This window comes from Astatotilapia calliptera, chromosome 4, assembly GCF_900246225.1.
Source record: "Astatotilapia calliptera chromosome 4, fAstCal1.2, whole genome shotgun sequence".
NCBI lineage: Eukaryota > Metazoa > Chordata > Actinopteri > Cichliformes > Cichlidae > Astatotilapia > Astatotilapia calliptera.
In genome coordinates, this window is record NC_039305.1 from 15,857,919 (window position 1) to 15,871,371 (window position 13,453).

The 13,453-nt window shown below is 42.1% G+C and overlaps 1 protein-coding gene across 9 annotated transcripts in view; it reads left to right on the plus strand.

Moving 5' to 3' along the window:
- Positions 1 to 13,453, plus strand: part of cep112 (centrosomal protein 112) — a 144,566-nt gene that overhangs the window by 103,004 nt on the left and 28,109 nt on the right. The gene's annotated exons all lie outside the window — the stretch shown is intronic.

Genomic DNA, 13,453 nt, shown 5'->3' on the forward strand with positions numbered 1-13,453 from the left:
CACTTTTATAGAGTAGACACGGGACGCTTTTCTTTAGTTAAAGCGCACTGCCTGTTTGTATGCATGTGCTCTGTCATTTTTATGGCTCGCTGCAAACTCCATAGTGACTTTAAGTGGCTCGTGTGCTCTGTGTCTGGCTGAATCTTATAAATCTCTCTGTTTCACCCAACGTCTTAAGTCATAGCCCCTCTTTATCATTCCTGACAATCCCTTTTACTGTTAAACTTTACACTTTGGCACATTTCTTTTAACATTTTACTCTTTTTTTTTCTCTTTTGCTTCTGTAAAAAATGTAATGTTTTATATTAATAAAAAAAAGAGAGAGATGTGTTAATCCTTTTCCCTGATCCATGTGGATTTCTTTTAAGGAATCGGCTTCTTGTATTCCTCTTCTTCCCAGAAGCTGAATGGAGTGCAGTTGAAGTAGCAGTTGACTGGGTGTGGCTCACTTTAAAAAGACTTGTTGTGTCTGGGATCAGGACATATTTCCAAACACAACCTTGTCTGTTTGTGGCTGGAGCTGTCTCATATAGTAAAGAGGCAGGTCCGTGAGCCTCTCTTCAGAGCTCTTCTCCTTCCAGGCCCTGGAATCCCAGGCCCTCCTCGCTCAGACGTGCACAAAAGCAACCTGTTTTCTATGAAATTACTAGTCCGGCCCCCACACTCAATTATTGTGTTGTCATTTTTATCCATATGTGACTAACGGTAAAGGCTCGTTGTAGTCCTTTGAGTCCAGATACATCAGCAAAGCCCTGTTTAGTTTCTGTCTGGACTGATATATCTTTACTTCCCTTACACTCATTCTTATGATACAATGATACAATAAAACTTCAGGAAGTTTTTTTTTTAATGCAACAGCATTAAGAAGTACAGTAGAAACTGACCTAACAACTCAACATTCACTGACACTCGACATTTATTCAAATGAATTTGATACCGTCTTGAGTCTTGCTTACTGAAATGTTTCCACTGATCCTTAAAAAGAACTTTTAAAAGTACCTTTTTTTAAATAAAACTATTTAAATTTTACAAACAGGTGACACCTGAATGAGCGACTTCTTACTGCTGGATTATTTATTAAATTACTAGTGCTGTCAGCATTAATCTTGTCAAAATGACGTTAACACCATAACCGCATTAATGTGGCAAATCTCCGTTAGCGAGGGACTGGACGGCGCTAACGCTTTAACAAGCTTACCGCGCTAACGCATTGACGCCATGCAGCCCCGTTTGGACGAATTCCAATTATACTTTACAAAATATCAGGGCTTTATGTATTAAAATGTCTAATTGGTAACATCAGTTATTGAAATATAATTGCAGGTGTTATTCATAACTTTATACAATCTCAGCCGTGTACTAGATTAGTTAGGACTTAATGATAAAACAGCAAAGAGACCTGTGGAAGTGCCTAATATCAGCAGTAATGATAATAATATTAAAATGTCATCCAGTGTATTAAGTGCTGACTCCAAAGAACATCACTGGCATCGCCATACAACTCCAAATTAGCAAGCGTTACACGAGTTTACGTCCCTGGAATTTGTAGCTGCAACATTTGAATGAAAAAGAAACTTTCAAATCACATTCAGGGAAAGTTCATCATTCACTGTGCTGGGTGACAGTGTCTGTGAATCATGCTTTCGACCCTACAACAAGTTCAGCACCACTACCAATGTTTCATGTCATCATGGGGCAAGTGTAAGGACATATGGCGAGAACTGGCAGGAAAAGAGACGTGCAGGAAAATGTTTTAGCTGTTGAGGCCTGTGTGAAATTGGTAAAGTGCTGACATTCAAAAAGTGACTTTCAGCTCCTCTCCTGCCACAAGGGGTCACCACAACAGGTAGCTCCACATGCTTGCTTTGGTAGACTATTGCGCCAGATGCGCTTCTTTGCAACCCCAAAGGGGATTGATAAAGAGCTGGCATTAGCAAAACAAAAAATATGACGTCAGTAGAGGTCTGCTGCTAGCATATTATCAGCTACCGTACAGTTAACTCTGTTCATTAAAGCCTTATAGTATACTCTTGCACACAGGCACAGGGACACCCGAGTAGTACTTCCCGTTATGCTTCCTCTGAAGGGCACATGGACAGTTACTGCATTGTAACTGAGTCTCTGTGGGCGAGTCCTCTCCATCACAAAGAGTTTTTATCAACATGGACTCTTCTGCTCATCGTCTAATGATGAAATTTCAATCATTCAGACCCTAGCAGACTTGCGGATGCAGACGCATATCAAAACCTTAAGTATTCAGTGAGTCTCAGTAAGACAGCACCACTCCTATAAGTCAAACAGACTAAGATCTGGCTTGCATCATAAAGACATTCACTTCTGGCAGAGATAAATCAGGAAGCATTGCAAAAATTGATGGCTGGTTGGTCTGCTGTGGAAATCATTTCAGTCTTAAAAGGTGTTTGATTTAAAAAAAAAATATTTGCGACATTGGATACATTTCCACATTGTTCGCTCAGTGTCTAAATTAAACATCAGAACTGTAGAAGAATTCTTATGTGATTCAATTACTGGCCAAACGCTCACATACATGGTGACATGTTGATTAAGGAATTGGTTACTGTCTGTGTCGCACTGTAGCATGCAACGCTTGTAGATCACATCGTGCTTTTGTTGTAATCTAAGTGCAACATGACACAGTAACACGCACGTGCCGACTTCCCCGTTGTGTGCGGTTTTACAAGACACGGGCCTTAGCATCTCTGTTTGGAGGAGACGGCAGCTTTCTGTTTCCATTATCTGTGTGCTCATTATTATGATCCCCGTGTATTAACCACCTGCTAACGAGGCTCTAATTAATGGTTGAATTGCTTATTAAAGGCCAGACGTGAGGGGGAGAAGTGAACGGGGGAGAGGAAAGTAAGATTAGACAAACATCAAATAAACTGAGAGAAAGTAAAGACGTAAAACAAAGATTTGTTGTGATCTTGAAAGAGAAGGTTGAGATCCCATACAGTGAAGGAGAAGAAAGGGAAACGACGGAGGACGTGTGAGGATTGAGACGAAAGGAGGAAAGAGCAGGGGAGAAAAAAAAGAAAGAGATGGTGGAGAGCTGTCAGTGGGCCATCGGAGGGAGTGTGTCGCCTGCTGACATTGTTTCCACGCTGCTCACTTCAAAGGGCTCGGATTATGAAGAGAGCGAGGGGCTTCAGACAATGGGAGGGGAAGAAAATAACATCAAAGTTAGCCGTGCATTTGAATTGGGATAATCCCAAAACAGTTGTTCTGAATGCATGCTGCACCAGATCAGATGTCCCTTTTTCTTTTTTCTTTTCCTCGCCAGCCCCATTCTGCCGTTTCTAGCCTGAATTTAGCTCCCTCTGTGGCTCTACTGTACTTGGACTTCTTAAATGTGGGTGTTAACTGCAGAGACCTTTGTATCTTATAAACCCTTTTTTTAGAACAGCGGCAGTACAGTTAAGTATGCTCATTATCTTCCTTTTTTCGTACACATGACGTTTAGGTGGAGTAGTGTATCCGTGCGGTGTGTGCGTGGGAGCGTGCTATGTGTGTGCGTACGTACATAGGGCGAGCTTTAGTGTCTGTCTGCTTGCCATGTTGTTGCAGACGGGGCGCTTAGCTTTGCTTTCCCAGGCACATTTTTGCTTGAGTCGCAAATAGGTTAAATGTTGAAGTGTGTGTTGCAAACAGTTGCAGACGGTGCCCTGGTCCAGGATAATGAGCAGACTCAGCCTCTAAATCTGCTGAACTGAACCTACTTTTAGCTTGTTGTTTTATTTAATATTTTCTTTTTTGGCTCAAACTCAATTTTTGCAAAATATGCAAATCAAATGAGCAGAATAAACAGAAGCGCATTCATTAGAAAGCTCGAGTGTCATAAATGGTACCTTCACCTTTCTCCCTAATGTCATTTTTTTATGAGTAATATCCCATATACAGTGTAGTCATATTAAAATGTGGTAAATAACTCTAGACTGAAATTTAAGGAGGGAGTTTGGCACCGTGAAGCCCCATGTGGAAGCCTTCTGCTCGGTATATTGGCCTTTGAACACCGTACACCCATACAGTGGCATCCTACTAATCGCGATGTCGGGCCACCATAAAACATGCCAGATTTTATAGGTCTTTTTTTAACGCTAATCTGCAAAATTAATTATTAAGACTTATATGGAGACTATTTATTTATATATCAATTAATTCATGAGACTTCTTTTGCAACCATTGGAGTCGCCCACTTATGGCCAAAAGGAGAAATACAGATTTATGTTGTTGACTTCACTTTTCAGGCCAGAAGCCATCTATTATATACAGTCTATGGTGGTGACTCACCATTCCTAATCCAGTTAATTTTAGAGTGCCAATTATCTCATAACAGTTGGCAAGTCTCTTTGAGTGCACTGGAACCTGGCTGGTGTCAAAGGACTGTGCAAGGTGAAAGCTATACAATGCTCTCTGTTTGTTTTCATGCGTCCTGTCTATTTATAGCATTGATATAGTTGATATTGGCCACTGGTCCACCGTGACACATAGCTAGTGGTTTGTTTAGAGGATTATTCACTTCCTGATGTCAACCGCTTCTCTTCTTGTGGTTTTGTTATTAAGTGTCTGCATATTTGTGTGGATTTTTCCGTTTCTGATGCATAGGGTTAGAGGTAAATGTGTTTAATAGTGAGGTTATCTGGATTATTTGACCACATGATGTGTGTCTATGTGGCCGTGTTTGCAGGTAGTGTCTTTTCTTTTCTTTTCTTTTTGGTCTGTGTGTTCATGTGTGTGTCAGACCGTATTTATGAGTGTGCATGTACACTTGCCTGAAATGTGCAGCTGCCAAATCTGACAGAACTGAAGCCCACATTAGCTTGCCAAGAAAAAAGGTACAAAGACACACACACACACATTCACACACATACACACGGCTTGTCTCTACCCTCTCTCAGAGCCTATCTTCCCAACTCTGTATCTTTCGAACTCTTTCTGTCTCAAACTCTGACTACACACACACACATACACAAGCACACATGCTCACCTCGCCCTGCCAAAAGGGAGAGGTGGCTGGTGAATAAACAATGGCACTCCGCCCATAGTGTCACCCGCCTGGGCTTTGATCAGCACCGCTGTTCCTGCTCCCCACAGCAGTGCTTCCTGTCTTTCTGCCTGCCGAATGTTGCCACGCACGTCCCCCGAAACGCACGCACGCACACACACACACACACACACACACACACACCTCTGTAACTTAGTGTTCGTGGACCTACATACACTCTCTTTCTCCCATTTTCTTCTCACTAAGTCTTTATCTGTGTCTTTCCCTCCCTCAAACTCTCCCACAAACACAGCTTTGAGTTAGTGCCCTTGTCTCTACAGTACATCTTCCAATAGTATTGCATTCTCTAACATACACCCACATATATTCAGTGTTTTCAGACACACACACACACACACACACACACTGAAGACAGGGATACACACCTTTGATCCAGGCTCCTCCAGCAGTAGCTTCTAGTGCGAGTCAAAGAGAAGGTCCTGTTGTAGTGTCCTCTGGGTGAAGTGACAGGAGACACATTACATAATGCAACAGTGACCATTGTCTCACAGTGTTTGAGGATGAGAGTGAATATGTGAGGTGCACTGTTCTTTGTGCATTAGACAGTGTGTTTCTTGGTTAAATTTGCAGTAGATGTAGTCCATGTGATCTAGACGCTGTTTTTTTTGTGCATGCATAATAATGAGGGATCCTGTGCATGCACACACGCACACACAGCCATACAAACATGCACACATTAAGGAGGCTAGTTGTAGCAACTGCAGTTTGTCTGTAGTTCTGTAGTTATATATGCATTAGTTTCTGAGGGGGTTGAAAGGATGACTTTGCCTGTGGGAAGGAATGGCAGCAGTGGATCAAGAACAGGTGCGCTGGATACTCTCTGTAGCAGAGGCAAAGAGCTGCTTGTGTGTGTGTACGCGAGTGTCCATTTGTCTCCCGTGTTTCTGTGTCCGTCCACGTCCTTCAACACATCCGAGTTCTTTGTGTCAACCTTGAACTGCACATTTGTTTGTTAACCATCTGAACCATCATTTTCCTCTCTTTCTTCTTCTTCTCTTTCCTCTGTGTGTGTATGTGTGTGGGCATGAATACAGTTTTCATTTGTGTTGTGTGTTTGGTATCTGAAATGGTTGATGTTACTTGCTGAAAATAAAATAAACTGCTCTTTACTTTTAGCTAGGTTTAGGTTTATTGGTCCAGTTAGCCAAAATATATGAAACTGTTTATGCTAACAACAGATTAAGTTAACTCAGAAAATGTTATGTGATTTGTGGAATTATCTGAACTTGTGGTTTAAAGATGTGAGACTCATACCCCTCTTTGGTATGACACAGCAATGAGGGAGGGTCTGTAGTTATCCATTATCAGCCCTCAACTTGGTCCATGACGTTCCTCTCAGCCACCGTTGGACCCTGGTCAGATACTGGCTAGCTTTGGTAGGGATGTTTACATGTCTTTTGACCAACTGGCAATACAGAGACGAGAGAATGGTGAGCACAGAGCGCCACTTCCTGTTCTCTTGCTTCAAAGTCGGTGTTTTTGTTTTTACGTGGGTTTTTTTGGTTAGATGCTTGAAATAAGATCTGTGGTTAATGTGTTTTAGACATTTTCCAGTTTCGTTCTACAACATAAAAAAACCTCAGTCAATAATCCGCCTGTAAATGTTGAAGAAGCACCAGCAAGTAGCTAAATGAGACTAGAGAAGAGACTGAAAGGCTGTAGTGATGATGACACTGTGACACTGAGAGAGCTAAAAGACGCATTCAGTAACCTTTCTGTTTCGGTGGCTTTTTGTTTTGAGTCATTTTTATTTAAATCTGTGGTTTCCTCCAACGACTTTCTCACTTCCTGGGTGTGTTTGTTAGCATCACTAATAAAAGTATATTTCTTAATATAGGAGCAAACACACTGGAGCACTTCTTGTACTCGTGCCCCACCGATGGCTGTTGTTCTCTTAAATCTTAACTCCGTGCTGTCAAGTAAGCCCACATTCCAACTTCCAGCTAATTCCGGTTTGTCCTTTATGTCAGCATCAGCATTAGCCAGAAAGTTATAGTCTTGGATCTGTATACACACTGTATTTATAGCACGTGTGAAAGCGAAGGTTGCTCTCCCTCTTTTTTTCTTTCCCACTCTTTTCTGTATGCATTTGTGTGCGTGCGTGCGTGCGTGCTTGCTCCACACGTGTGCATTGTGTCGGCTGATTGATGAGTTTTCCGGCCATGGGGCCGATTCCCAGCAGCGTTTGATCCACATATCAGAGGAGGTGGAAGTAGAAGAAAGATAACATTCCAGGATGCTATAAAAGAACGTGGGAAGTAGAGTAGCTCATAGAGAGCATATTTGCAGACAACAAATGGAAATTACTCACCAAACCACAAACCTTATGCAATGTACAAAGAAACCAAGAGCTCTTTTGCGCTTTGGCTTGGGCTCCTCAGTTTGAAGGATACCATAGAACTTGGCTGAGGTCACAGATTGCATAATATCACTTAATAAGAGCTACAAGAGTTAGCGATATAGTTCAGAAAACCACTAAAATTGTCAGTACGTTCAATGCAAGATATTTTTTGGCATTCACAGAATGGTGATTTACTATTTTAATAGCCATATCATTATTTATTGTTGTAACCACTTATTTTTATTTTAATATAAATTACAGTGCTGTACAGTGGTTAGCCATCAGCAGGACACCAGATTGATTCTGTGCAGTGAAACGATATTAAATAGATGTGTATCGCATAATCTTGATTTTTTTAAATCCTGGTAAGAATCTGAGGATTTACTCCTAAATCAAAAGAGCACCTATGTTTCATAAGATGTTGTCAAGAGTTTTTAGAATGCACTTCATATGCGTCCTTTTCGATAAGCAGAACAAATGCACGAATGCCCACACACAAACGCACACACACAGCAGGCATATGGTGTATGTTTTATAGTCGTTTCCTATTCTCTTTCTAGCGCAGCTCACAGCAGCTGAAAGAGACGGGAAGACCGAGAACAGCGCGTTCCCCCCAGTGGGCACAGCTCGGTTGCAACATGTCTTCATTAGCGTGGCAATTGTCTTACTATTTTCATCAGTACCAGAAAAGACGGGCAAGATAACCGTTTGATTTACTGCTCAGGAGTTTCTCCACAACTGCTGCCATCACGCTATCTTCCCACTTTACTTCTAAATCAACTCTGGGAAGAAGAACTGAAAAGCATTAAAGCACTGAAAGCAAATCAATTCACACCAACATCGGTGTTATCTTTCAGTGGGGCTGTCCTGGTCGACTTGCTAAACCACTTTTCTTTTTCTTTTTTTCATTCCTACACACAGACAAGACAGACCAACAGCAAAGCAAAAGTTTCTCTTCTCTTAACACCTCAGGAGGGAGACCTCTCTCCTCCTCCTACAGCTTCTCTCTTACACTCACTTTTTTACCTTTCCCACAATCCTTTGATAAAAGTGCAGATAAAAGAAAGTCTGTGCTCATCTCTCTGGCCATCCATCTCTCCTTGAGGTTAGCACCTCCTTTATTATTTACTATTAGATCAGTAGCCATGCACACACACACCGCCTTGTTCTACTAAAGCTGGTGTGTGTGTGTGTGTGTGTGTGTGTGTGTGTGTGTGTGTGTGTGTGTGTGTGTGTGTGTGTGTGGGCGCAATCCACAAACTGTCTCTGCTTATGTATGTCTGTGTGCTTTGTGCGCCTTGTGTATGTATCTGCTCCTACCCTTGTCTGTGTGTGTGTGTGTGTGTGTGTGTGTGTGTGTGTGTGTGTGTGTGTGTGTGTGTGTGTGTGTGTCCTTGGCTGGAGGCGGTGCAGTGTGAGGTTTTTGCTGCTGTCTGAAGTCGTCCAGCCTCAGTGTCATTAGAGGATCTCTTTAATCCAGACTTTGGGAGAAACTTCTGACAGCACGCTGCAAATAGAAGGCCCCGCCGCACATGAAGAGCAGCTCAGCTCCTAACAAAACACCAAGTTTAAAGAGGCCCCTGGCCTTTTTTCCTCCTCCCACTATTCCCTCCCTTCTTTCTTCTTTGCTTTTCTTTTTTTTTCTCCTTGCCCTCTGTTGCTTTTACTTCACCCTGGGGAAACATGCTCGCCTTATCTGCGCAGGAGGACCACCCAGGAAAGATGACTAAGGCATCGTTGTGCCTGTGTGACGCCGCGTGTATGTTTGTGTGCGTACGACGCAGTAACTGCGCACTCATTTGACTGCAGAGTGTAGCGCTCACATTTTTAGAACTTTTGCTGTTAATATTAATGCATGCCTATACCTGTATGGATCGCTCTGAGCGGTGTGTTTGTTGGTGCTTGTGTGCGCGTGTGCCTCGCTAATCCTTTGAGCCAAAGTTTGGAATGAAAGGCAGAGGCACTTTGCTGATGGAGAGGTGAGAGAGACCTCTAAGCCCCCAACCGATGTACCGTGCGCCAGAAGTAGAACCGCTGCCCGTATCTCTTCACTCCGGCCACGTGTTTTTTTTTCTTCTCCTTCATGTCCCTCCTCCTCTTCGGTATCTTGCTGTTTCTCATTTTTCACCTTTCTGAACTTTCTCTCCTCTTGCACTCTTCTGGATGCGGTCACATTTCTCTTGCTGTCTTCTCAAGCTTTTCCTTTGCAATTTGCTTTTCTCACTTTCTTTTTTACACCTTTCACTTTCAGGCTTCCTTCGTTCATACCCAACATCTCTTCCTAAGGAAATCAGACCCCCCTCCTCCTCCCTTACACCCCCACCCCCTCTTCCTGCCCTGTTTTCAATGATCCCAGTCAGTCTGCATGACTGATACAGACCATATCACCCTCAGCATCTGGAGACATTTTTGCTGAATATTATACACATGGTCATTCATGTACTAAAGAAAAGAACTGTGTGCGTATGTTGACTACTTGTGTGTATCTGCAGTACATGTTATATGTACAGTACAGAGTTACAACAGTGGAAGTTAGACTGAGAAAATGAAGAATCAATAATGAAGCACCAGTTGGAGGTTTTGTGTCTGAACAAGTGCCCTCATTGATTAAAGTCAAGGTCAGACAGACCATGCACATCAGCTTCAGCACAGTATCTGTTGCTAATTCGCTTAATATGACCATTGTGTCTGACGGCAATAATGACTGAGTATCTGCAGCTCTTTCTGACTCACAAAGCTGTACTGTTCATCAGCAGAAACATCCCATATGATTCTATTAATGAAGGAACCAGGGTTGAACTTTTGCACTTAGATTTGCTTTGAGTACATCAAACGTAGAACCCACAAGAAAGAGAAAAACACGTCACCAGTGGGGTCAGCCTCACTTCCCAGAAGATGAGGTCGAGAAATTTTGTGTCACATTGCGGGGAATCACTAGTGGGACAGGAAGAGATGGGTGGGGTGTGATCTGTTAAGGACGCTTATCTATATTGTCTGCAACGGTGCTGTTTTAAGAATAGTTGTAGGTGACATTAGGGTCACAGTGGGTAGGTTTTACAAGATGATAGCAGACGTTTGCAGCTTAATCATAGACTGTATATAAGAGATGGATGCAGCCAACTTGATGTTTGCCACTAGTTTTTGGTCTCTGTTGTTTGAAGCCTTCGTGTTTGCATTTTGACGACAGCTATGCTACTTTCTTTGCAGCCAGAAGTGATTATATTTTAAAAGAAACGGTGCTGCTGTTACCGAGCCTGGTTAGTAAGACACAGTTAGGTCCATATATATATTTGGTAAGAGACAACTTTTTACCTCAATAAATTTTTAATTAAACAACTCTGATGCAGTGCAGACTTTCAGCTTTAATTCAGTGGGCTGAACAAAAAGATTGCATAAAAATCTGAGGGACTAAAGCGTTTTTTTAACATCGCTTCATTTCAGGGGCTCAAAAGTAATTGGACAGATTAAATACAGGAAAATAAAATGTTCATTTCTAATACTTGGTTACTACTCTATCCAAAGAACGTTTTTCCAGAACTGTGCTGGCTTTTTTAGATGTTGGGGTTTTGTTTTTTTTAGCCAAGTTCAATCTAGCCTTTCTATTCTTGGCACTTATGAGTGGCTTGCACCCTGCAGTGAACCCTCTGTATTTACCTTCATGCAGTCTTCTCTTTATAGTAGACTTGGATATTGATACGCCTACCTCCTGAGTTGTGTTGTTCACTTGGTGGGCTGTTGTGAAGGGGTTTCTCATGACCATAAAAATTATTCTCAATATCACTTCTTGGGATTGTTTATTAGCATCACTAATAAAAGTGTATTTCTTAATATTGGGGCAAACAGACTGGGGCATCCACCACTGTTGTCTTCTGTGGACCTCCAGGTGTTTTTGCGATGCTGAGTTCACCAATGCTTTCTTTCTTCCTCAGGATGTACCAAACTGTAGATCTTTCCACTTCTGATATTGTAGTAATTTCTCAGACGGGTTTTATCTGTTTTCACAGCTTTAGGATGGCTTGTTTCACCTGCATGGAGAGCTCCGTTGACCACATGTTGTCTGTTCACATCAAAATCTTCCAAATGCAAGCACCACACCTGAAATCAACTCCAGGCCCTTTAGCTGCTTAATTAATAATGACATAACAAAGGAATTGGCCACACCTGCCCATGAAAATAGCCTTTGAGTCAAATGTCCAATTACCTTTCCCTTTAAAAAGAGAGTGACACATGTTAAAGAGCTGGAACTCCTAAACCATTCATCCAATTTGAAAGATGGGAGTCTACTTATTATATAACTATATTCGGAATATGTTTCAGTAAATGGGTATAAAAAAACAAAACTTGTGTCAGTGTCCAGATATGTACTTCAGACAGAAGTACCTTGTGAACACTTTGTGTTACTGTGGGACACCGGATATGCCTGTAAATCTCGTCGTCTCTCTTTTCTAAAACTGTTAGAAGTTTGTCTCCAGCACAAACAGAAACGAAGGTACAGTCACTAAAAGAGCACTTGTTAAATGGGCCCCCTGTTGGGATGATGGTTAAAAAAAGAAATAACGGGGTGGGGGGTGGTAGAGTTACTACGAGTTTACAACATTATAAAATGAAGGTATGTAGGATATAAACCTTGTTTTTAAAAAGAAACACATTTTATTTGTCATATCACGGAAGAGAAGTGCTTTACCCACAATCCAAAGTTGAAATGGTCACTGTTACCATGGGAAAGTATTTTTTAAGATTTTTTTTTCTACACTCTCCCAAATGTTTAATTCGTCTCAAGAGACCATCACCACAATAAGCTGTGCATCTCTCTCTGCCCCTCTCCTCCAAACCCACTCCCACCCAAAAATAAATACTAGTCCTTGCATGCCTTCTCTACACTACCACTACAGCTACTTAAAGCTCTTGTAATTCATGTCAACTCCACTGAAAATGCTTTTCTTAGTGTCACTGAGACTTTGATTCGTCAGTAAACAAAATGAAATGATGAAATCAAAGGCAAAGGCTTTCACAGAATGGAGATGTAGGCTACAGTGGGGTTGTGACTAGTTAAGAAATACCCTGATTAATAGGATAAGCACGCTGGAAATGGGCCGCCTTTCATGTTGAAGAGCTGAAACTGACCTCGACGTGCTCTAGAGTCATGTTGGCCGATTAATGTGTGCTGAGAGGGGAAAAAAATCCAACTACCAGAAGCCTAAATGAAGCCTAAATCACCTGCGTCAGTGCAGTTGAGGTTAGTTCACACTGTGTTTTAAATTAGTGAAAGAAAATGGTCATATATGAGATAAAATTGCCAAGAGGATCAGACACTGTGAAATCGGAGTGTATTCAGTATAAAAATCTAACTAACAAATCCAAGTCTGTGTTTCTTTTTTTTTTTTACTTCGTGGTGTAGTTTCCAGAGAAGCTCTACCTAAAAGTTCACCCCGGCCCTAAAGCCTTGCAGTCTGCGCGTGATTTATGTCAGTGGACTGAATCGTAGATCAGGCGGTCATGCCTATCACCTGGACTACGTTTCCCTCGGCTCGGAGAATCAACAAGTCAACACCTGGCCTGCTCACTCAACTCCAGTGGGGGGAGACACTGTGGATATTGATGTTAGCCAGTGCTACACTCACACTTCTTGGAGGTGTGTGTGCATGCAAGTGTAAATGCACGCCCGTGCTTTCATCTTATGATATTTGTGTGTGTGTGTGTGTGTGTGTGTGTGTGTGTGTGTGTGTGTGTGTGTGTGTGTGTGTGTGTGTGTGCACACGCACACTTGCACGTGTGTACATATCAGTCCCTGCTTTCCATGCAGGCTAATCAAAGATGAAGTGTCCACATGTGCACTCGGAACATCTGGTTCTGGGTCGTACGCAGGAACTGTGCTTTGCTATCACTTACGGGCAGAAAGGGGGGAAAACTGCTTTGTGCGTTTCTTTTTCTTTCTTTTTTTTTATTCTTCTTTCTTGCCTGAGTCTTAGAAAGCAAAATAGATTGAATTCTTTATTGGTACCTTGTGGGGAAATTTGATCGGCACAGGT